General features: G+C 42.7%; 5 non-coding genes across 5 annotated transcripts; all 5 read left to right on the top strand.

Moving 5' to 3' along the window:
• The first annotated feature begins 1,155 nt into the window (after positions 1-1,155).
• Positions 1,156-1,372, top strand: LOC142491706 (small nucleolar RNA U3). The gene has a single exon (XR_012800466.1). It is a non-coding gene; the product is annotated as a small nucleolar RNA U3 (small nucleolar RNA).
• Positions 1,373-5,798: 4,426 nt separating this feature from the next.
• Positions 5,799-6,015, top strand: LOC142491811 (small nucleolar RNA U3). The gene has a single exon (XR_012800554.1). It is a non-coding gene; the product is annotated as a small nucleolar RNA U3 (small nucleolar RNA).
• Positions 6,016-10,440: 4,425 nt separating this feature from the next.
• On the top strand, positions 10,441-10,657 carry LOC142491812 (small nucleolar RNA U3). Its single transcript, XR_012800555.1, has one exon. It is a non-coding gene; the product is annotated as a small nucleolar RNA U3 (small nucleolar RNA).
• A 4,422-nt stretch (positions 10,658-15,079) lies between these two features.
• LOC142491703 (small nucleolar RNA U3) lies at positions 15,080-15,296 on the top strand. Its single transcript, XR_012800463.1, has one exon. It is a non-coding gene; the product is annotated as a small nucleolar RNA U3 (small nucleolar RNA).
• Positions 15,297-19,721: 4,425 nt separating this feature from the next.
• On the top strand, positions 19,722-19,938 carry LOC142491813 (small nucleolar RNA U3). Its single transcript, XR_012800556.1, has one exon. It is a non-coding gene; the product is annotated as a small nucleolar RNA U3 (small nucleolar RNA).
• Positions 19,939-21,156: the final 1,218 nt, after the last annotated feature.

A 21,156-nucleotide genomic window follows, 5' to 3' on the forward strand; every position in this document is an offset into this window, starting at 1 on the left:
AGACCAGCGGTGCGCAAAGTGGGAGGGGCGGGAGATTTTTCTGGGGGGACGTGGGCCATTGCAGGGGCCCCGCGCTCTTCCCCGAGGCATTAAAATTAAATGCTGGGGGATCGCGTCAGGCCTCTGCAACGCTATTACTTACCTTGACTCTGCCGGCGTCATTCGTGTCCATGGCAACGTGGGGTCAAATGACGCCGCGGGGTCATGTGATGGGACATCACGCGCTTTAAATGACGCTGCGTGACGTCACATGACCCCGCGGCGTCATTTGACGCCGCATCAAGGTAAGGGAGGGGGCGCGAGCACCGGCGGAGGGAAGGCAGGGGGGCACAGCTGCAAAAGTTTGCTCTCCCCTGGCTAGACTACTAAGGCCTTACGTGACAGGGGCAGAGACAGACAGAAAATACTAACCATGTTACACACATATATATGAATCTGAGGAAGCTAAACAGACCAATGCGTGCTCGCACATCACAATCAGCAGTTGGGACTCCTGATGGTAAAGCCAACAACCAGATCACCCAGTGATGTATACCAAAGACAACATTTGGTTCTTCGCATATGATATTTATTATCATAGGTGGTCATTAAAGTACTTTTGAGGATTTCATGTATTCTTACAGATATTTATTACTGTGTACAGTATTAATACAGATGCCCAGACATAAGAAAAAGAAGGGACTACTGTACACTATTTCTGTTTTGTAGCTCAGCAGAGGGATTAATTTCCTGAACGTTAATTTAGTTCCAAAATATTTATTTCATTTATACACACTACAGTGTTTAGATGTTTTCTTTCTTGCAGGCAAAGCAGAATGTATAGGTTTCTTCCGTCTCTAGTCATTTACATCATTCACTAACCTTATTCACCATGTACAGGCCAGGCATTTCCAAAGCACCACAAAGGGGACGTCTGTCTGATTGGCTGCTGGGCTAGACACATGCAAATGACTAGGATAGTTTGCTTATAACTCTTCAATAAGAGCCTTAATAGAGACGTTGTGATAATATATTAGCATCACAATTCTACTACACTGTATTTTAGAAAGTTTCTCACCCTTTGAGCAGCAGAATATTGACATTTTTGGAAAAACTCACTATAACTTTAAAGAGGGTTACTTGCAGTGTGTATTTTCTTTGCAGCATTAGTTGGTTAAGACTATACTTTCAGGGATCATTTCTATAGTTTTTAACTGGAGAAATGTGCTCGAAAGTGTCCAAACTCACTACTCACGAGGAGGAGCTTCAGTGTTTTCTCCTGAGCGTGAAGTGAGCTTACAGTGTTGCTTTCATGCAGCTGCTGTTTGCTTTTGATGACCGTTCTGCTCTCCTGCAAAGGAGAGTTGGAGGGAGAGAACACAAGCTGAGTGGTTAGTTCTTTGTTGCAAGTCAAAGAGAGAAACCAAATGGATAGTAGTCATCATCTTCTTCTTCTTCATATGACTTTTCATGTTTAATACAGCTGTATTTCCCAGTGCACATTCATTTATTTGTAAGCCACAATACTCACTCATTCGCTTATATTAGCAACTGGGAGCTGTCAATTCACATATAGGAATATCTCATACAATTCTTTTGCAACAGGGTGCTTTGTGTTTCTAAATGGAAACATGTATGTCATACTATTCAAATCAGTACCATGCATTACCAATAGATGGCGCTAACACCAAAACACCTAAAAGCCTCAGTGTCTCAGTGCCACCTAAATATTTGTCTTTTTTTTTTTTTTTTTTCAATTGCCCTTACTTTGTCTTCCTAAACGCACACGTCAGTGTGAAATTTTCCAGCAATTTTCAAATATTATGGGGGGAAAAAACAATGTGTGGGTGTCCTTCAATCTGGCTGCCATTATGTATTTTGAATGAAATACCTTGCAAATGACTCCAAATCACCACAACCTTCTAGCCGCTGCAATAACCTTATCTCTTGTAATGCTTTCACTAGAGCAATATGTATTACGTATATTCTGTTGGGTTTGTTGTTGTGGCAAAATATAAAAAGCTATTAACCCTTTTTGCTGTCAGAATGGCCGGCAATGCGCTGCTCTGAAGCGTGTGACAGGCCCACCTGGCAGCTATAGGGTTAATAACATTTAACTACAAAATAAACATCAAAGACATTAAGATATGTAACAAGGATTTGTAACGGTAATTTTTGTTAGATACATCGCATCAGAAACACATTTGCCATTTTTTATTGACTATGTAAAATAAGTAACTACACGGTCAAATTGTTTAGCCTGGTCTAAGCTGGAGGGATTTCAATATATGACACTAAAAGGGTTAAAAATATATATAGATCAAAGAAATCTCTTTGTAAGTATGGTTTTTGAAAGCAGCTGAATAGAGGGGTAAAACTGATTACATCACTACGTTAGTGGCTTTTTTGGCAAACCGAGCGAATTGTTCGAGCAAGAGTGAATCCGCTTGCAAAACGAGCCGTTTAGACACGGTTTCGACATGCGGCAAGGGCTTACAGAGTAGCAAAACATGCCAATCCGCTTATATAGTCACTTTAGAAGCACTTTGTCCCACTTCGGAGCTCCTAGAATAGACCCCTTACTTTGGAGAAAGAAAAGAAAACGTTCCTTATATAGAGCAACATTGAAATTACAAGTGACTAGGTTTGGGCGATATACCGATATTTAGTAATATCGCGATAACATAATCTCCCGGAGGGCCGATATGGCAGTACGCCTCTTATCGCAATATTACGAGATGCCAGTGCTCAGAGATGCAGCTTTGAAACTGCCGCTGTGCTATATCGCTGCTTCTCTCTCCCCAAGTACCCCTCCCTTCCTGCTTCTGAATGCTGACTCAGAGGGAGGGTGGGGAGAGAGGGCATGTGAGAGCAGCAGGCTGCAGCAGGCTGCAGCAGGGAAAGGGTGGAACTTCTCTCCTCACTTTCCTTTTGTTAAGCCCTCCGTCCCCCACCCTCGTGCACTTAACCCCTTCCTCTCTTACCCCTGGGACACTTAACCCCTTCTCCATCCTCCCCTTAGGTCACTTAACCCCTTTCCCACCCTCCCACTGGGACTCTTAACCACTTCCTCTCTTAACCCTGGGACCCTTAGCTACTATCTCTCTCCCCCTGAGGCCCTTAACCCCTTCCTGTCCTCCCTGAGACCCGTAACTCCCCCTGCCATGCCTGCACTTCACCATTTCTCACCTACACTGCTTCCATCCCCCTAACATCCCCCTCATGCCATCACTCTAAACCTTTATGAAAATGTATCAAATGTATGAAAACAGATTTTTCGACAATTTTTAACTGTCAAAAATCTATTTAATATTTTTTTTTACATTTTTTAAATGTGTTTTTAAATGGAGGGACTATCTCAGGGTAGGAGTGCTGGGATGAGGGGGAAGTTAGAGTGATGGGAGCAGTGTAGCTCAGAGTGATGGGGTGAGGGGGATCTTAGTTTAGGTGAGAAAAGATGAAGTGCAGACATGGAAAGGGTTTTATTTTCCAGAACACTTTTTATTTAGATTTACTAGAACATTTTAGACTTTTATTTGAACAATTTTTTTGCGATATATATTGTAATCGCGACACATTTCTTAATATCGTTATTGTGGTGAAAAAGTTGATATCGGCCAACCCTACAGGGGATTAAGTTATTAGGCTGTAGTATATATACCTGTAAGGGAATTGATAAACAAGTACGTACACAAAGACAAAGGTCTAGCAGATGTACAAGGGTCTCAATGAGTACTTATAAATGTCGTATAATTTGAATGACATTATTGTTAGATATATAAATCTATAGTTTTATTGAAAAAATGATAGGATCAGAAATAGCTATAGATACATATAAATTGATATAAAGACGAATACCTATGTATGAATCTATTCAATCGAATATGTCTTTGCTCCATATCTATAAGAAAATATGTGTACGTACATGTGTACGGGGGCACTCGTATAGAAATGGGCATCAGTGTGGAAAATAGTTACACACGTGCATCTACATGTATATGTACACATATATAGCCCTGTTTCCTCTTCCTCTGGGAGATGTTATTCTGCTACAAGGTGTGGTGCTAGCGTACCTGTGAGGATCAGGAGAGATAGGTCGTCTGCGATGTTGAGGAGACTAGGACAAGCTTTTGATGATCACTGATGTTCTTCTTGGTACTTACCGCCTCTAGCTGTAGTGGGCTCCAGGATGTCCAGAGATCAGTCCCCCACTAAAGCACAGTTCTTCTCTCCTGCCCAGGGACTGACATTTAAACAGGAGTATGATGAAGCAAAAGGGATCTTTATTCAGCACTCACTGTAGATCTTCTTTACAGCAGTGCATAGGGTCATCAGAGGATACCAGGCCTCTGGATGGTGCTTGCTCTCTGAGCCTGGAGCATCAGATCTTACAGGCCCAGCCAGCCATGAGGGCTGGCTGGCCGGCCTCTCTCTCTCCCTCCCAGCCGGGCGGAGAAGCTCTACCTCCCACTCCTTAGAAGGAGGAGAACAGATTACTTCAATTTGGCACTGCCTCTCTGAGGAACCAGAAGGGGAGGGCGCAAGGTCTGTACTTATACCTGAAAGGCTATACACAAGCCCTGAGTCACCACCACTCTTCTGTCTGTCACTCAGAGAGGAGCATGAGGCGGGTCAAAGGCCCACAGACTGGCTTCTCACAGCCTAGACCAGCGGTGCGCAAAGTGGGAGGGGCGGGAGATTTTTCTGGGGGGACGTGGGCCATTGCAGGGGCCCCGCGCTCTTCCCCGAGGCATTAAAATTAAATGCTGGGGGATCGCGTCAGGCCTCTGCAACGCTATTACTTACCTTGACTCTGCCGGCGTCATTCGTGTCCATGGCAACGTGGGGTCAAATGACGCCGCGGGGTCATGTGATGGGACATCACGCGCTTTAAATGACGCTGCGTGACGTCACATGACCCCGCGGCGTCATTTGACGCCGCATCAAGGTAAGGGAGGGGGCGCGAGCACCGGCGGAGGGAAGGCAGGGGGGCACAGCTGCAAAAGTTTGCTCTCCCCTGGCTAGACTACTAAGGCCTTACGTGACAGGGGCAGAGACAGACAGAAAATACTAACCATGTTACACACATATATATGAATCTGAGGAAGCTAAACAGACCAATGCGTGCTCGCACATCACAATCAGCAGTTGGGACTCCTGATGGTAAAGCCAACAACCAGATCACCCAGTGATGTATACCAAAGACAACATTTGGTTCTTCGCATATGATATTTATTATCATAGGTGGTCATTAAAGTACTTTTGAGGATTTCATGTATTCTTACAGATATTTATTACTGTGTACAGTATTAATACAGATGCCCAGACATAAGAAAAAGAAGGGACTACTGTACACTATTTCTGTTTTGTAGCTCAGCAGAGGGATTAATTTCCTGAACGTTAATTTAGTTCCAAAATATTTATTTCATTTATACACACTACAGTGTTTAGATGTTTTCTTTCTTGCAGGCAAAGCAGAATGTATAGGTTTCTTCCGTCTCTAGTCATTTACATCATTCACTAACCTTATTCACCATGTACAGGCCAGGCATTTCCAAAGCACCACAAAGGGGACGTCTGTCTGATTGGCTGCTGGGCTAGACACATGCAAATGACTAGGATAGTTTGCTTATAACTCTTCAATAAGAGCCTTAATAGAGACGTTGTGATAATATATTAGCATCACAATTCTACTACACTGTATTTTAGAAAGTTTCTCACCCTTTGAGCAGCAGAATATTGACATTTTTGGAAAAACTCACTATAACTTTAAAGAGGGTTACTTGCAGTGTGTATTTTCTTTGCAGCATTAGTTGGTTAAGACTATACTTTCAGGGATCATTTCTATAGTTTTTAACTGGAGAAATGTGCTCGAAAGTGTCCAAACTCACTACCCACGAGGAGGAGCTTCAGTGTTTTCTCCTGAGCGTGAAGTGAGCTTACAGTGTTGCTTTCATGCAGCTGCTGTTTGCTTTTGATGACCGTTCTGCTCTCCTGCAAAGGAGAGTTGGAGGGAGAGAACACAAGCTGAGTGGTTAGTTCTTTGTTGCAAGTCAAAGAGAGAAACCAAATGGATAGTAGTCATCATCTTCTTCTTCTTCATATGACTTTTCATGTTTAATACAGCTGTATTTCCCAGTGCACATTCATTTATTTGTAAGCCACAATACTCACTCATTCGCTTATATTAGCAACTGGGAGCTGTCAATTCACATATAGGAATATCTCATACAATTCTTTTGCAACAGGGTGCTTTGTGTTTCTAAATGGAAACATGTATGTCATACTATTCAAATCAGTACCATGCATTACCAATAGATGGCGCTAACACCAAAACACCTAAAAGCCTCAGTGTCTCAGTGCCACCTAAATATTTGTCTTTTTTTTTTTTTTTTTTTCAATTGCCCTTACTTTGTCTTCCTAAACGCACACGTCAGTGTGAAATTTTCCAGCAATTTTCAAATATTATGGGGGGAAAAAACAATGTGTGGGTGTCCTTCAATCTGGCTGCCATTATGTATTTTGAATGAAATACCTTGCAAATGACTCCAAATCACCACAACCTTCTAGCCGCTGCAATAACCTTATCTCTTGTAATGCTTTCACTAGAGCAATATGTATTACGTATATTCTGTTGGGTTTGTTGTTGTGGCAAAATATAAAAAGCTATTAACCCTTTTTGCTGTCAGAATGGCCGGCAATGCGCTGCTCTGAAGCGTGTGACAGGCCCACCTGGCAGCTATAGGGTTAATAACATTTAACTACAAAATAAACATCAAAGACATTAAGATATGTAACAAGGATTTGTAACGGTAATTTTTGTTAGATACATCGCATCAGAAACACATTTGCCATTTTTTATTGACTATGTAAAATAAGTAACTACACGGTCAAATTGTTTAGCCTGGTCTAAGCTGGAGGGATTTCAATATATGACACTAAAAGGGTTAAAAATATATATAGATCAAAGAAATCTCTTTGTAAGTATGGTTTTTGAAAGCAGCTGAATAGAGGGGTAAAACTGATTACATCACTACGTTAGTGGCTTTTTTGGCAAACCGAGCGAATTGTTCGAGCAAGAGTGAATCCGCTTGCAAAACGAGCCGTTTAGACACGGTTTCGACATGCGGCAAGGGCTTACAGAGTAGCAAAACATGCCAATCCGCTTATATAGTCACTTTAGAAGCACTTTGTCCCACTTCGGAGCTCCTAGAATAGACCCCTTACTTTGGAGAAAGAAAAGAAAACGTTCCTTATATAGAGCAACATTGAAATTACAAGTGACTAGGTTTGGGCGATATACCGATATTTAGTAATATCGCGATAACATAATCTCCCGGAGGGCCGATATGGCAGTACGCCTCTTATCGCAATATTACGAGATGCCAGTGCTCAGAGATGCAGCTTTGAAACTGCCGCTGTGCTATATCGCTGCTTCTCTCTCCCCAAGTACCCCTCCCTTCCTGCTTCTGAATGCTGACTCAGAGGGAGGGTGGGGAGAGAGGGCATGTGAGAGCAGCAGGCTGCAGCAGGCTGCAGCAGGGAAAGGGTGGAACTTCTCTCCTCACTTTCCTTTTGTTAAGCCCTCCGTCCCCCACCCTCGTGCACTTAACCCCTTCCTCTCTTACCCCTGGGACACTTAACCCCTTCTCCATCCTCCCCTTAGGTCACTTAACCCCTTTCCCACCCTCCCACTGGGACTCTTAACCACTTCCTCTCTTAACCCTGGGACCCTTAGCTACTATCTCTCTCCCCCTGAGGCCCTTAACCCCTTCCTGTCCTCCCTGAGACCCGTAACTCCCCCTGCCATGCCTGCACTTCACCATTTCTCACCTACACTGCTTCCATCCCCCTAACATCCCCCTCATGCCATCACTCTAAACCTTTATGAAAATGTATCAAATGTATGAAAACAGATTTTTCGACAATTTTTAACTGTCAAAAATCTATTTAATATTTTTTTTTACATTTTATAAATGTGTTTTTAAATGGAGGGACTATCTCAGGGTAGGAGTGCTGGGATGAGGGGGAAGTTAGAGTGATGGGAGCAGTGTAGCTCAGAGTGATGGGGTGAGGGGGATCTTAGTTTAGGTGAGAAAAGATGAAGTGCAGACATGGAAAGGGTTTTATTTTCCAGAACACTTTTTATTTAGATTTACTAGAACATTTTAGACTTTTATTTGAACAATTTTTTTGCGATATATATTGTAATCGCGACACATTTCTTAATATCGTTATTGTGGTGAAAAAGTTGATATCGGCCAACCCTACAGGGGATTAAGTTATTAGGCTGTAGTATATATACCTGTAAGGGAATTGATAAACAAGTACGTACACAAAGACAAAGGTCTAGCAGATGTACAAGGGTCTCAATGAGTACTTATAAATGTCGTATAATTTGAATGACATTATTGTTAGATATATAAATCTATAGTTTTATTGAAAAAATGATAGGATCAGAAATAGCTATAGATACATATAAATTGATATAAAGACGAATACCTATGTATGAATCTATTCAATCGAATATGTCTTTGCTCCATATCTATAAGAAAATATGTGTACGTACATGTGTACGGGGGCACTCGTATAGAAATGGGCATCAGTGTGGAAAATAGTTACACACGTGCATCTACATGTATATGTACACATATATAGCCCTGTTTCCTCTTCCTCTGGGAGATGTTATTCTGCTACAAGGTGTGGTGCTAGCGTACCTGTGAGGATCAGGAGAGATAGGTCGTCTGCGATGTTGAGGAGACTAGGACAAGCTTTTGATGATCACTGATGTTCTTCTTGGTACTTACCGCCTCTAGCTGTAGTGGGCTCCAGGATGTCCAGAGATCAGTCCCCCACTAAAGCACAGTTCTTCTCTCCTGCCCAGGGACTGACATTTAAACAGGAGTATGATGAAGCAAAAGGGATCTTTATTCAGCACTCACTGTAGATCTTCTTTACAGCAGTGCATAGGGTCATCAGAGGATACCAGGCCTCTGGATGGTGCTTGCTCTCTGAGCCTGGAGCATCAGATCTTACAGGCCCAGCCAGCCATGAGGGCTGGCTGGCCTCTCTCTCTCTCCCTCCCAGCCGGGCAGAGAAGCTCTACCTCCCACTCCTTAGAAGGAGGAGAACAGATTACTTCAATTTGGCACTGCCTCTCTGAGGAACCAGAAGGGGAGGGCGCAAGGTCTGTACTTATACCTGAAAGGCTATACACAAGCCCTGAGTCACCACCACTCTTCTGTCTGTCACTCAGAGAGGAGCATGAGGCGGGTCAAAGGCCCACAGACTGGCTTCTCACAGCCTAGACCAGCGGTGCGCAAAGTGGGAGGGGCGGGAGATTTTTCTGGGGGGACGTGGGCCATTGCAGGGGCCCCGCGCTCTTCCCCGAGGCATTAAAATTAAATGCTGGGGGATCGCGTCAGGCCTCTGCAACGCTATTACTTACCTTGACTCTGCCGGCGTCATTCGTGTCCATGGCAACGTGGGGTCAAATGACGCCGCGGGGTCATGTGATGGGACATCACGCGCTTTAAATGACGCTGCGTGACGTCACATGACCCCGCGGCGTCATTTGACGCCGCATCAAGGTAAGGGAGGGGGCGCGAGCACCGGCGGAGGGAAGGCAGGGGGGCACAGCTGCAAAAGTTTGCTCTCCCCTGGCTAGACTACTAAGGCCTTACGTGACAGGGGCAGAGACAGACAGAAAATACTAACCATGTTACACACATATATATGAATCTGAGGAAGCTAAACAGACCAATGCGTGCTCGCACATCACAATCAGCAGTTGGGACTCCTGATGGTAAAGCCAACAACCAGATCACCCAGTGATGTATACCAAAGACAACATTTGGTTCTTCGCATATGATATTTATTATCATAGGTGGTCATTAAAGTACTTTTGAGGATTTCATGTATTCTTACAGATATTTATTACTGTGTACAGTATTAATACAGATGCCCAGACATAAGAAAAAGAAGGGACTACTGTACACTATTTCTGTTTTGTAGCTCAGCAGAGGGATTAATTTCCTGAACGTTAATTTAGTTCCAAAATATTTATTTCATTTATACACACTACAGTGTTTAGATGTTTTCTTTCTTGCAGGCAAAGCAGAATGTATAGGTTTCTTCCGTCTCTAGTCATTTACATCATTCACTAACCTTATTCACCATGTACAGGCCAGGCATTTCCAAAGCACCACAAAGGGGACGTCTGTCTGATTGGCTGCTGGGCAAGACACATGCAAATGACTAGGATAGTTTGCTTATAACTCTTCAATAAGAGCCTTAATAGAGACGTTGTGATAATATATTAGCATCACAATTCTACTACACTGTATTTTAGAAAGTTTCTCACCCTTTGAGCAGCAGAATATTGACATTTTTGGAAAAACTCACTATAGCTTTAAAGAGGGTTACTTGCAGTGTGTATTTTCTTTGCAGCATTAGTTGGTTAAGACTATACTTTCAGGGATCATTTCTATAGTTTTTAACTGGAGAAATGTGCTCGAAAGTGTCCAAACTCACTACCCACGAGGAGGAGCTTCAGTGTTTTCTCCTGAGCGTGAAGTGAGCTTACAGTGTTGCTTTCATGCAGCTGCTGTTTGCTTTTGATGACCGTTCTGCTCTCCTGCAAAGGAGAGTTGGAGGGAGAGAACACAAGCTGAGTGGTTAGTTCTTTGTTGCAAGTCAAAGAGAGAAACCAAATGGATAGTAGTCATCATCTTCTTCTTCTTCATATGACTTTTCATGTTTAATACAGCTGTATTTCCCAGTGCACATTCATTTATTTGTAAGCCACAATACTCACTCATTCGCTTATATTAGCAACTGGGAGCTGTCAATTCACATATAGGAATATCTCATACAATTCTTTTGCAACAGGGTGCTTTGTGTTTCTAAATGGAAACATGTATGTCATACTATTCAAATCAGTACCATGCATTACCAATAGATGGCGCTAACACCAAAACACCTAAAAGCCTCAGTGTCTCAGTGCCACCTAAATATTTGTCTTTTTTTTTTTTTTTTTTCAATTGCCCTTACTTTGTCTTCCTAAACGCACACGTCAGTGTGAAATTTTCCAGCAATTTTCAAATATTATGGGGGGAAAAAACAATGTGTGGGTGTCCTTCAATCTGGCTGCCATTATGTATTTTGAATGAAATACCTTGCAAATGACTCCAAATCACCACAACCTTCTAGCCGCTGCAATAACCTTATCTCTTGTAATGCTTTCACTAGAGCAATATGTATTACGTATATTCTGTTGGGTTTGTTGTTGTGGCAAAATATAAAAAGCTATTAACCCTTTTTGCTGTCAGAATGGCCGGCAATGCGCTGCTCTGAAGTGTGTGACAGGCCCACCTGGCAGCTATAGGGTTAATAACATTTAACTACAAAATAAACATCAAAGACATTAAGATATGTAACAAGGATTTGTAACGGTAATTTTTGTTAGATACATCGCATCAGAAACACATTTGCCATTTTTTATTGACTATGTAAAATAAGTAACTACACGGTCAAATTGTTTAGCCTGGTCTAAGCTGGAGGGATTTCAATATATGACACTAAAAGGGTTAAAAATATATATAGATCAAAGAAATCTCTTTGTAAGTATGGTTTTTGAAAGCAGCTGAATAGAGGGGTAAAACTGATTACATCACTACGTTAGTGGCTTTTTTGGCAAACCGAGCGAATTGTTCGAGCAAGAGTGAATCCGCTTGCAAAACGAGCCGTTTAGACACGGTTTCGACATGCGGCAAGGGCTTACAGAGTAGCAAAACATGCCAATCCGCTTATATAGTCACTTTAGAAGCACTTTGTCCCACTTCGGAGCTCCTAGAATAGACCCCTTACTTTGGAGAAAGAAAAGAAAACGTTCCTTATATAGAGCAACATTGAAATTACAAGTGACTAGGTTTGGGCGATATACCGATATTTAGTAATATCGCGATAACATAATCTCCCGGAGGGCCGATATGGCAGTACGCCTCTTATCGCAATATTACGAGATGCCAGTGCTCAGAGATGCAGCTTTGAAACTGCCGCTGTGCTATATCGCTGCTTCTCTCTCCCCAAGTACCCCTCCCTTCCTGCTTCTGAATGCTGACTCAGAGGGAGGGTGGGGAGAGAGGGCATGTGAGAGCAGCAGGCTGCAGCAGGCTGCAGCAGGGAAAGGGTGGAACTTCTCTCCTCACTTTCCTTTTGTTAAGCCCTCCGTCCCCCACCCTCGTGCACTTAACCCCTTCCTCTCTTACCCCTGGGACACTTAACCCCTTCTCCATCCTCCCCTTAGGTCACTTAACCCCTTTCCCACCCTCCCACTGGGACTCTTAACCACTTCCTCTCTTAACCCTGGGACCCTTAGCTACTATCTCTCTCCCCCTGAGGCCCTTAACCCCTTCCTGTCCTCCCTGAGACCCGTAACTCCCCCTGCCATGCCTGCACTTCACCATTTCTCACCTACACTGCTTCCATCCCCCTAACATCCCCCTCATGCCATCACTCTAAACCTTTATGAAAATGTATCAAATGTATGAAAACAGATTTTTCGACAATTTTTAACTGTCAAAAATCTATTTAATATTTTTTTTTACATTTTATAAATGTGTTTTTAAATGGAGGGACTATCTCAGGGTAGGAGTGCTGGGATGAGGGGGAAGTTAGAGTGATGGGAGCAGTGTAGCTCAGAGTGATGGGGTGAGGGGGATCTTAGTTTAGGTGAGAAAAGATGAAGTGCAGACATGGAAAGGGTTTTATTTTCCAGAACACTTTTTATTTAGATTTACTAGAACATTTTAGACTTTTATTTGAACAATTTTTTTGCGATATATATTGTAATCGCGACACATTTCTTAATATCGTTATTGTGGTGAAAAAGTTGATATCGGCCAACCCTACAGGGGATTAAGTTATTAGGCTGTAGTATATATACCTGTAAGGGAATTGATAAACAAGTACGTACACAAAGACAAAGGTCTAGCAGATGTACAAGGGTCTCAATGAGTACTTATAAATGTCGTATAATTTGAATGACATTATTGTTAGATATATAAATCTATAGTTTTATTGAAAAAATGATAGGATCAGAAATAGCTATAGATACATATAAATTGATATAAAGACGAATACCTATGTATGAATCTATTCAATCGAATATGTCTTTGCTCCATATCTATAAGAAAATATGTGTACGTACATGTGTACGGGGGCACTCGTATAGAAATGGGCATCAGTGTGGAAAATAGTTACACACGTGCATCTACATGTATATGTACACATATATAGCCCTGTTTCCTCTTCCTCTGGGAGATGTTATTCTGCTACAAGGTGTGGTGCTAGCGTACCCGTGAGGATCAGGAGAGATAGGTCGTCTGCGATGTTGAGGAGACTAGGACAAGCTTTTGATGATCACTGATGTTCTTCTTGGTACTTACCGCCTCTAGCTGTAGTGGGCTCCAGGATGTCCAGAGATCAGTCCCCCACTAAAGCACAGTTCTTCTCTCCTGCCCAGGGACTGACATTTAAACAGGAGTATGATGAAGCAAAAGGGATCTTTATTCAGCACTCACTGTAGATCTTCTTTACAGCAGTGCATAGGGTCATCAGAGGATACCAGGCCTCTGGATGGTGCTTGCTCTCTGAGCCTGGAGCATCAGATCTTACAGGCCCAGCCAGCCATGAGGGCTGGCTGGCCTCTCTCTCTCTCCCTCCCAGCCGGGCGGAGAAGCTCTACCTCCCACTCCTTAGAAGGAGGAGAACAGATTACTTCAATTTGGCACTGCCTCTCTGAGGAACCAGAAGGGGAGGGCGCAAGGTCTGTACTTATACCTGAAAGGCTATACACAAGCCCTGAGTCACCACCACTCTTCTGTCTGTCACTCAGAGAGGAGCATGAGGCGGGTCAAAGGCCCACAGACTGGCTTCTCACAGCCTAGACCAGCGGTGCGCAAAGTGGGAGGGGCGGGAGATTTTTCTGGGGGGACGTGGGCCATTGCAGGGGCCCCGCGCTCTTCCCCGAGGCATTAAAATTAAATGCTGGGGGATCGCGTCAGGCCTCTGCAACGCTATTACTTACCTTGACTCTGCCGGCGTCATTCGTGTCCATGGCAACGTGGGGTCAAATGACGCCGCGGGGTCATGTGATGGGACATCACGCGCTTTAAATGACGCTGCGTGACGTCACATGACCCCGCGGCGTCATTTGACGCCGCATCAAGGTAAGGGAGGGGGCGCGAGCACCGGCGGAGGGAAGGCAGGGGGGCACAGCTGCAAAAGTTTGCTCTCCCCTGGCTAGACTACTAAGGCCTTACGTGACAGGGGCAGAGACAGACAGAAAATACTAACCATGTTACACACATATATATGAATCTGAGGAAGCTAAACAGACCAATGCGTGCTCGCACATCACAATCAGCAGTTGGGACTCCTGATGGTAAAGCCAACAACCAGATCACCCAGTGATATATACCAAAGACAACATTTGGTTCTTCGCATATGATATTTATTATCATAGGTGGTCATTAAAGTACTTTTGAGGATTTCATGTATTCTTACAGATATTTATTACTGTGTACAGTATTAATACAGATGCCCAGACATAAGAAAAAGAAGGGACTACTGTACACTATTTCTGTTTTGTAGCTCAGCAGAGGGATTAATTTCCTGAACGTTAATTTAGTTCCAAAATATTTATTTCATTTATACACACTAGTGTTTAGATGTTTTCTTTCTTGCAGGCAAAGCAGAATGTATAGGTTTCTTCCGTCTCTAGTCATTTACATCATTCACTAACCTTATTCACCATGTACAGGCCAGGCATTTCCAAAGCACCACAAAGGGGACGTCTGTCTGATTGGCTGCTGGGCAAGACACATGCAAATGACTAGGATAGTTTGCTTATAACTCTTCAATAAGAGCCTTAATAGAGACGTTGTGATAATATATTAGCATCACAATTCTACTACACTGTATTTTAGAAAGTTTCTCACCCTTTGAGCAGCAGAATATTGACATTTTTGGAAAAACTCACTATAACTTTAAAGAGGGTTACTTGCAGTGTGTATTTTCTTTGCAGCATTAGTTGGTTAAGACTATACTTTCAGGGATCATTTCTATAGTTTTTAACTGGAGAAATGTGCTCGAAAGTGTCCAAACTCACTACCCACGAGGAGGAGCTTCAGTGTTTTCTCCTGAGCGTGAAGTGAGCTTACAGTGTTGTTTTCATGCAGCTGCTGTTTGCTTTTGATGACCGTTCTGCTCTCCTGCAAAGGAGAGTTGGAGGGAGAGAACACAAGCTGAGTGGTTAGTTCTTTGTTGCAAGTCAAAGAGAGAAACCAAATGGATAGTAGTCATCATCTTCTTCTTCTTCATATGACTTTTCATGTTTAATACAGCTGTATTTCCCAGTGCACATTCATTTATTTGTAAGCCACAATACTCACTCATTCGCTTATATTAGCAACTGGGAGCTGTCAATTCACATATAGGAATATCTCATACAATTCTTTTGCAACAGGGTGCTTTGTGTTTCTAAATGGAAACATGTATGTCATACTATTCAAATCAGTACCATGCATTACCAATAGATGGCGCTAACACCAAAACACCTAAAAGCCTCAGTGTCTCAGTGCCACCTAAATATTTGTCTTTTTTTTTTTTTTTTTTTCAATTGCCCTTACTTTGTCTTCCTAAACGCACACGTCAGTGTGAAATTTTCCAGCAATTTTCAAATATTATGGGGGGAAAAAACAATGTGTGGGTGTCCTTCAATCTGGCTGCCATTATGTATTTTGAATGAAATACCTTGCAAATGACTCCAAATCACCACAACCTTCTAGCCGCTGCAATAACCTTATCTCTTGTAATGCTTTCACTAGAGCAATATGTATTACGTATATTCTGTTGGGTTTGTTGTTGTGGCAAAATATAAAAAGCTATTAACCCTTTTTGCTGTCAGAATGGCCGGCAATGCGCTGCTCTGAAGCGTGTGACAGGCCCACCTGGCAGCTATAGGGTTAATAACATTTAACTACAAAATAAACATCAAAGACATTAAGATATGTAACAAGGATTTGTAACGGTAATTTTTGTTAGATACATCGCATCAGAAACACATTTGCCATTTTTTATTGACTATGTAAAATAAGTAACTACACGGTCAAATTGTTTAGCCTGGTCTAAGCTGGAGGGATTTCAATATATGACACTAAAAGGGTTAAAAATATATATAGATCAAAGAAATCTCTTTGTAAGTATGGTTTTTGAAAGCAGCTGAATAGAGGGGTAAAACTGATTACATCACTACGTTAGTGGCTTTTTTGGCAAACCGAGCGAATTGTTCGAGCAAGAGTGAATCCGCTTGCAAAACGAGCCGTTTAGACACGGTTTCGACATGCGGCAAGGGCTTACAGAGTAGCAAAACATGCCAATCCGCTTATATAGTCACTTTAGAAGCACTTTGTCCCACTTCGGAGCTCCTAGAATAGACCCCTTACTTTGGAGAAAGAAAAGAAAACGTTCCTTATATAGAGCAACATTGAAATTACAAGTGACTAGGTTTGGGCGATATACCGATATTTAGTAATATCGCGATAACATAATCTCCCGGAGGGCCGATATGGCAGTACGCCTCTTATCGCAATATTACGAGATGCCAGTGCTCAGAGATGCAGCTTTGAAACTGCCGCTGTGCTATATCGCTGCTTCTCTCTCCCCAAGTACCCCTCCCTTCCTGCTTCTGAATGCTGACTCAGAGGGAGGGTGGGGAGAGAGGGCATGTGAGAGCAGCAGGCTGCAGCAGGCTGCAGCAGGGAAAGGGTGGAACTTCTCTCCTCACTTTCCTTTTGTTAAGCCCTCCGTCCCCCACCCTCGTGCACTTAACCCCTTCCTCTCTTACCCCTGGGACACTTAACCCCTTCTCCATCCTCCCCTTAGGTCACTTAACCCCTTTCCCACCCTCCCACTGGGACTCTTAACCACTTCCTCTCTTAACCCTGGGACCCTTAGCTACTATCTCTCTCCCCCTGAGGCCCTTAACCCCTTCCTGTCCTCCCTGAGACCCGTAACTCCCCCTGCCATGCCTGCACTTCACCATTTCTCACCTACACTGCTTCCATCCCCCTAACATCCCCCTCATGCCATCACTCTAAACCTTTATGAAAATGTATCAAATGTATGAAAACAGATTTTTCGACAATTTTTAACTGTCAAAAATCTATTTAATATTTTTTTTTACATTTTATAAATGTGTTTTTAAATGGAGGGACTATCTCAGGGTAGGAGTGCTGGGATGAGGGGGAAGTTAGAGTGATGGGAGCAGTGTAGCTCAGAGTGATGGGGTGAGGGGGATCTTAGTTTAGGTGAGAAAAGATGAAGTGCAGACATGGAAAGGGTTTTATTTTCCAGAACACTTTTTATTTAGATTTACTAGAACATTTTAGACTTTTATTTGAACAATTTTTTTGCGATATATATTGTAATCGCGACACATTTCTTAATATCGTTATTGTGGTGAAAAAGTTGATATCGGCCAACCCTACAGGGGATTAAGTTATTAGGCTGTAGTATATATACCTGTAAGGGAATTGATAAACAAGTACGTACACAAAGACAAAGGTCTAGCAGATGTACAAGGGTCTCAATGAGTACTTATAAATGTCGTATAATTTGAATGACATTATTGTTAGATATATAAATCTATAGTTTTATTGAAAAAATGATAGGATCAGAAATAGCTATAGATACATATAAATTGATATAAAGACGAATACCTATGTATGAATCTATTCAATCGAATATGTCTTTGCTCCATATCTATAAGAAAATATGTGTACGTACATGTGTACGGGGGCACTCGTATAGAAATGGGCATCAGTGTGGAAAATAGTTACACACGTGCATCTACATGTATATGTACACATATATAGCCCTGTTTCCTCTTCCTCTGGGAGATGTTATTCTGCTACAAGGTGTGGTGCTAGCGTACCTGTGAGGATCAGGAGAGATAGGTCGTCTGCGATGTTGAGGAGACTAGGACAAGCTTTTGATGATCACTGATGTTCTTCTTGGTACTTACCGCCTCTAGCTGTAGTGGGCTCCAGGATGTCCAGAGATCAGTCCCCCACTAAAGCACAGTTCTTCTCTCCTGCCCAGGGACTGACATTTAAACAGGAGTATGATGAAGCAAAAGGGATCTTTATTCAGCACTCACTGTAGATCTTCTTTACAGCAGTGCATAGGGTCATCAGAGGATACCAGGCCTCTGGATGGTGCTTGCTCTCTGAGCCTGGAGCATCAGATCTTACAGGCCCAGCCAGCCATGAGGGCTGGCTGGCCTCTCTCTCTCTCCCTCCCAGCCGGGCAGAGAAGCTCTACCTCCCACTCCTTAGAAGGAGGAGAACAGATTACTTCAATTTGGCACTGCCTCTCTGAGGAACCAGAAGGGGAGGGCGCAAGGTCTGTACTTATACCTGAAAGGCTATACACAAGCCCTGAGTCACCACCACTCTTCTGTCTGTCACTCAGAGAGGAGCATGAGGCGGGTCAAAGGCCCACAGACTGGCTTCTCACAGCCTAGACCAGCGGTGCGCAAAGTGGGAGGGGCGGGAGATTTTTCTGGGGGGACGTGGGCCATTGCAGGGGCCCCGCGCTCTTCCCCGAGGCATTAAAATTAAATGCTGGGGGATCGCGTCAGGCCTCTGCAACGCTATTACTTACCTTGACTCTGCCGGCGTCATTCGTGTCCATGGCAACGTGGGGTCAAATGACGCCGCGGGGTCATGTGATGGGACATCACGCGCTTTAAATGACGCTGCGTGACGTCACATGACCCCGCGGCGTCATTTGACGCCGCATCAAGGTAAGGGAGGGGGCGCGAGCACCGGCGGAGGGAAGGCAGGGGGGCACAGCTGCAAAAGTTTGCTCTCCCCTGGCTAGACTACTAAGGCCTTACGTGACAGGGGCAGAGACAGACAGAAAATACTAACCATGTTACACACATATATATGAATCTGAGGAAGCTAAACAGACCAATGCGTGCTCGCACATCACAATCAGCAGTTGGGACTCCTGATGGTAAAGCCAACAACCAGATCACCCAGTGATGTATACCAAAGACAACATTTGGTTCTTCGCATATGATATTTATTATCATAGGTGGTCATTAAAGTACTTTTGAGGATTTCATGTATTCTTACAGATATTTATTACTGTGTACAGTATTAATACAGATGCCCAGACATAAGAAAAAGAAGGGACTACTGTACACTATTTCTGTTTTGTAGCTCAGCAGAGGGATTAATTTCCTGAACGTTAATTTAGTTCCAAAATATTTATTTCATTTATACACACTACAGTGTTTAGATGTTTTCTTTCTTGCAGGCAAAGCAGAATGTATAGGTTTCTTCCGTCTCTAGTCATTTACATCATTCACTAACCTTATTCACCATGTACAGGCCAGGCATTTCCAAAGCACCACAAAGGGGACGTCTGTCTGATTGGCTGCTGGGCAAGACACATGCAAATGACTAGGATAGTTTGCTTATAACTCTTCAATAAGAGCCTTAATAGAGACGTTGTGATAATATATTAGCATCACAATTCTACTACACTGTATTTTAGAAAGTTTCTCACCCTTTGAGCAGCAGAATATTGACATTTTTGGAAAAACTCACTATAGCTTTAAAGAGGGTTACTTGCAGTGTGTATTTTCTTTGCAGCATTAGTTGGTTAAGACTATACTTTCAGGGATCATTTCTATAGTTTTTAACTGGAGAAATGTGCTCGAAAGTGTCCAAACTCACTACCCACGAGGAGGAGCTTCAGTGTTTTCTCCTGAGCGTGAAGTGAGCTTACAGTGTTGCTTTCATGCAGCTGCTGTTTGCTTTTGATGACCGTTCTGCTCTCCTGCAAAGGAGAGTTGGAGGGAGAGAACACAAGCTGAGTGGTTAGTTCTTTGTTGCAAGTCAAAGAGAGAAACCAAATGGATAGTAGTCATCATCTTCTTCTTCTTCATATGACTTTTCATGTTTAATACAGCTGTATTTCCCAGTGCACATTCATTTATTTGTAAGCCACAATACTCACTCATTCGCTTATATTAGCAACTGGGAGCTGTCAATTCACATATAGGAATATCTCATACAATTCTTTTGCAACAGGGTGCTTTGTGTTTCTAAATGGAAACATGTATGTCATACTATTCAAATCAGTACCATGCATTACCAATAGATGGCGCTAACACCAAAACACCTAAAAGCCTCAGTGTCTCAGTGCCACCTAAATATTTGTCTTTTTTTTTTTTTTTTTTCAATTGCCCTTACTTTGTCTTCCTAAACGCACACGTCAGTGTGAAATTTTCCAGCAATTTTCAAATATTATGGGGGGAAAAAACAATGTGTGGGTGTCCTTCAATCTGGCTGCCATTATGTATTTTGAATGAAATACCTTGCAAATGACTCCAAATCACCACAACCTTCTAGCCGCTGCAATAACCTTATCTCTTGTAATGCTTTCACTAGAGCAATATGTATTACGTATATTCTGTTGGGTTTGTTGTTGTGGCAAAATATAAAAAGCTATTAACCCTTTTTGCTGTCAGAATGGCCGGCAATGCGCTGCTCTGAAGTGTGTGACAGGCCCACCTGGCAGCTATAGGGTTAATAACATTTAACTACAAAATAAACATCAAAGACATTAAGATATGTAACAAGGATTTGTAACGGTAATTTTTGTTAGATACATCGCATCAGAAACACATTTGCCATTTTTTATTGACTATGTAAAATAAGTAACTACACGGTCAAATTGTTTAGCCTGGTCTAAGCTGGAGGGATTTCAATATATGACACTAAAAGGGTTAAAAATATATATAGATCAAAGAAATCTCTTTGTAAGTATGGTTTTTGAAAGCAGCTGAATAGAGGGGTAAAACTGATTACATCACTACGTTAGTGGCTTTTTTGGCAAACCGAGCGAATTGTTCGAGCAAGAGTGAATCCGCTTGCAAAACGAGCCGTTTAGACACGGTTTCGACATGCGGCAAGGGCTTACAGAGTAGCAAAACATGCCAATCCGCTTATATAGTCACTTTAGAAGCACTTTGTCCCACTTCGGAGCTCCTAGAATAGACCCCTTACTTTGGAGAAAGAAAAGAAAACGTTCCTT

The sequence above is a fragment of the Ascaphus truei genome, chromosome 3 (assembly GCF_040206685.1).
Source record: "Ascaphus truei isolate aAscTru1 chromosome 3, aAscTru1.hap1, whole genome shotgun sequence".
In the NCBI taxonomy this organism is placed as follows: domain Eukaryota; kingdom Metazoa; phylum Chordata; class Amphibia; order Anura; family Ascaphidae; genus Ascaphus; species Ascaphus truei.